The sequence below is a fragment of the Protopterus annectens genome, chromosome 17.part0 (genome assembly GCF_019279795.1).
Source record: "Protopterus annectens isolate FY-2018-M chromosome 17.part0, PAN1.0, whole genome shotgun sequence".
NCBI classification, from domain to species: Eukaryota; Metazoa; Chordata; order Ceratodontiformes; family Protopteridae; genus Protopterus; species Protopterus annectens.
This window is the reverse complement of record NC_056751.1, coordinates 42,575,916-42,580,915: the sequence shown is the minus strand read 5'-3', so window position 1 is coordinate 42,580,915 and position 5,000 is coordinate 42,575,916.

Genomic DNA, 5,000 nt, shown 5'->3' with positions numbered 1-5,000 from the left:
TCCCACTTCTTCTTCACCAATCTCTTTCTCTGTATACTCTCCTGGACTTCTTCATTCCACCACCAGGTCTCCTTGTCCTCCCTCGTCTTTCCAGATGTCACACCAAGCACCTTTCTAGCCATCTCTCTTACTAGCTCTGCTGTAGTTACCCAGCTATTTGGTAACTCTTCACTGCCACCCAGTGCCTGTCTTAACTCTTCCCTGAATATCACCTCACAATTACCCTTTTTCAATTTCCACCATTTGATCCTTGGTGCTGCCCTCACACTCATCCTCCTCTTCTTGATCACCAATGTCATCCTACAAACCACCATCCTATGCTGCCTAACTACACTTTCCCCTGCCACCACTTTACAGTCTCCAATCTCCTTCAGACTGGCCCTTCTACATAAGATATAATCCACCTGTGTGCATCTTCCTCCACTCTTGTATGTCACCCTATGCTCCTCCCTCTTGTTAAAATATGTATTCATCACAGCCATGTCCATCCTTTTTGCAAAATCCACTACCATCTGACTTTCTGCATTCCTTTGCTTAACACCATACCTACCCATCACTTCCTCATCCCCTCTGTTCCCCTCACCAACATGCCCATTGAAATCTGCTCCAATCACCAGTCTCTCACCCTTGGGTACAGTCATAACCACTTCATCTAACTCACTCCAAAATTTTTCTTTCTCATCCATCGCACACCCAACTTGTGGAGCATATGCACTAACAACATTCATCATTACACTATCAATTTCCAGCTTCATAAACATCACTCTATCCGACACTCTTTTCACCTCCAAAACACTCTTAGCATACTGTTCCTTCAGGATAATGCCTACGCCATTTCTCCTCCCATCCACACCATGATAAAACAATTTGAAACCGCCTCCGATATGTGTGTGTGTGTGTGTGTGTGTGTATATATATATATATATATATATATATATATATATATATATATATATATGGTTCTACCTGACATAAACGAAACCCCAAAACACTGACAACGCAATCACCAAAACCACATAACCTACAGTACAAAAACACGAAACCCCACATGCGCGACAATGAAATAACCGACGGTACACAAACACGAAACCTCATACACTGCACACACCACAATCACAACAATCAACAAACAAAACACATTCCCTGTCCAAAAACCACATACACAACACAAGCACACCAAAATCCCTACAAACCCACACTAAACCTCACATACACAACTACCTACAACCCTAACCCAAACCCTAACCCTAAGGTCCGTCACTACCGCACACTTACCTGACCCGCTCCCTAACCCTAACTCACTTATCCCGCCCCTAACCCAAACACAATCACTACTGCACACTTACCTGACCTGCTCCCTAACCCTAACTCACTTATCCCGCCCATAACCCAAACACAATCACTACCGCACACTTACCTAACCCGCTCCCTAACCCTAACTCACTTAACCCACCCCTATCCCCACAGACCGTCAATATCCACACTTACCTTACTCGCACCCTAACGTCCGTCACTACCGCATACTTACACAGCTTTTTCCCATGTCAGCATCCTCTTGGTCTTCTGCACTGTCGATCTTCTGGGGTCCGTCGCGTCGGTCTTCTGAACTGTTGATCTTCTGGGGCTCGCGATTTCCCTGTCGATGTTCCGGCATGTCGTCTAACTTAGGTAGAACCATATATATATATATATATATATATATATATATATATATATCTATATATATATATATATATATATATATATATATATATATATATATATATATATATATATATATATATATATTTTCGATCTTCTGAGCTTTTCTTCTACTGTTTGTGCCTATATTACTGTTTTATTACCTGATTTTCCTGTTTTTCTGTGCTTAAATTGTTGATTGCACTTGTTGGCTAAAGTTTTGCTTAAAAGTAACAAACAGGCTAATACACTCAAGTGTACCAGCCTTTGATAGCAATTTAGTCGAATACCAAAGCATTTACTGTATTTTTTCTGTCTGTTTGCAAAAAAAAAAAAAAAACCAAAAAAATACTTCTCCTTTCCTAAACTTTCCTAGCTAGTTGTTCCAGTGATCAGATTTTGCTGATCCCTGGGCTTTGTATTTGGTTCCTGTGTTCCTCCATTTTCTTGTGTGGCCAGAGGTAGTTTCTTTACTCACCAGTGGGAGTGGGGAGTACTGAGCTGCTTGTTTGTCCTCAGAGGAGTGGTTAGAGACAGCAACTAGTAATTCGTTGGCCATTTTGGGTCATTTCCTGTTTTTTCCAGCCCCCTGCTATAAAGCACGTGTTAGCGCAGAGTTGCCACTGTTGCACACAAGAGCAGCGGCGGTTAAACAAGGTTAAACTATTCGGGCTACGCCAGACACACTAGTCATTGGTGACTCCATAGTCAGGCACACTGACGTCCCGCTCACCAGACTGAGTAAGGAGAAGGTCACAGTAAGCTGCCTGTCGGGCGCTAGAATCCACCACATAACGCAAGCACTCAGGTCTCTCAACAGCAGGTACAAGTACGACTCAGTCATTGTCCATGCTGGTGTCAACGACCTGAGATGTACCTCCTTGGACTACATGAAAAGAGACATTGAAGAGCTCTCTGATTATGTAGCCCAGGCAGGTATGACCCTGACCTTGAGCAGTATCCTACCTTCACCTAGAATGATACCACAATACAGTGATAAGATGATCAGCTTTAATAATTGGCTTAAATTTTGGTGTCATTCAAAGGGGATCAATGTCTGTCTGCCTGGGATGACATGCTGGACAAGCCACGCTGCTTCAAGGGACGGCTTGCACCTGTCACCCTGGGCTTCCGGATATTGGCAAAGGCTCTTGCCACCCCATAGTGCCTTTTTAGGCAAGGCTCAAATTCTAAACCTACCACCCTAGAACACAAAAAGGAAAAAAACTAAGGGTAATGCTGCTCAATGCCAGAAGTCTCAATCTCAAGATGCACGACTCGAGGCCCTTCTCAGTATGGAGAACATCGATGTCTGTGCTGTGACAGAAACCTGTGGTTCAAGGCTCCTGAGAGCACCCCAGCACTATCAGGTTTCACCTCATATCATGCGTTCCGGCCCCAAAATCCGGACAACACCAAGAAAGGAGGGGTGTCCATATTCATAAAGGACACACACACCTCAAGGTTGGTGGCAACGAACGATGCATTGGAGACCATCCAGGTGCAATTAACCATAGGCAAGACTGCTCTGCAATTTGTAGCATGTTACAGGCCACCCTCTCAAACTCAGGAACCTCACATGGCCTTCCTGAAAACATTGGAGGGATAAGTGTATCTCCAAATACCATCATACTAGGTGATTTCAACTACCCTAATATAGACTGGGAACACTACTCAAGCCCAAACACTCTAGCCCAAAGGTTCCTGGAGTTCATAAACTCAAATGCCATGGAACAACTAGTCACCATCCCCACAAGAGGAGAAAACATACTTGATCTCATCATCACGAACATGGGATCACAATGTTCAACACCTGAAGTATACCCCTCACTGGTGAGATCAGATCACAAACTAATCTCGCTGGAGGTCCTCATTCCCTCCCCACCACAAATAAAAAGACCACAGTGAAAAACTTCTCAAAAGCCGACTTCACACTTCTAAAAACTAGTGTGGTCTCCTTTAAGGCCCCTGAGCCAGTGGTAAACATTACTCAAACCGCTGAATCACTTACAAATGCCTTCTACCAGCACCTACAGGACTGCATGGATCAGGCAATCCCAAACAAAACTAAGACTCTTTGTACCAAAGGCAAGCATCCAGTCTGGTGGACCCCAGCCATAAATAAGCTCTACAACAAAAGGAGGAAGCTACTACAAGATAGAGCAAAATCCTTGAAAGGTAAGACACCTTTGATCATTATAAGTAAAAACTAAGAGCTCTCATAAAATCATCCAAGGCAAATTTTGAGAGAAAAATCGCCAAGGACTCAAAAGACAATCATAAGGCCTTCTTTAGCTATGTTAGAAACCTAGGAGGAAACTCCCACATATGCTCAGAATTAGTTCAAAATGATGTGAAGATTACTGAACCTACACACATTGCCAACATACTGGCTGACAGGTTCAGTGCAAACTTCTCCCCCCCCCAAAAGGAGAGATATCTATACCAGAGGATTGTAGCCCCCTAAACATCTCCAACGCCCAAGTGAGAACTGCTCTCTCCAAGGCAAAAAACACAGCATCCATGGGACCGGATGGTGTCCCCGGCTGTGTGCTCCACGAACTCAATGAGGAATTAAACCCGCAGTTAGGACAGCTGTTTAATCTTAGCCTCACCTCAGGATACGTACCCAAGGAGTGGCGCATGGCGACTGTGGTCCCACTTCACAAGGGCGGTGCCTCACCGACCCTGGAAATTACCGTCCCATTAGCTTGACAAGCCTTATCTGCAAAGCCATGGAGAGGATCATAATGGAACTCATAAAGAAAGACATAGGGGACTTGCAGACTTTGGATCCAAACCAGTTTGGCTTTGTCAAAGGCAGATCATGCCTTTTAAACTTGGTTGACTTCTTTGAAACAGTCACCAAGGCCATTGATGAGGGCAAGGCAGTCCATACAGCCTACCTTGTCCTGGCAAAGGCTTTCGACACAATACCCCACTCAGGTATCATCGAAAAACTCATCAGCTTGAATGTAAACCCATACATCACAAGATGGGTTGCAAACTGGCTAAGTGACAGAACCCACAGGGTCAGAGTTGCTGGCACCATGTCAGACTCAAAGCCTGTCACAAGTGGTGTCCCACAGGGCTCAGTCCTGGGACCACTCTTGTTCGGCATCTACTTTTCTGAAGTACAAGCAAACACAAGAGGGTTATGGCTAACAATGTTTGCAGATGACTGCAAACTGGGCGCCATAGTCGAAAACACATCTGACACAGATATCCTTCAGAAGGGCCTCACAGAAATGGATAACTGGTGCCAGAGCCATGGCCTAATGTTAAACGCCAAGAAATGCACAGTCATACCCTTCGGGAAA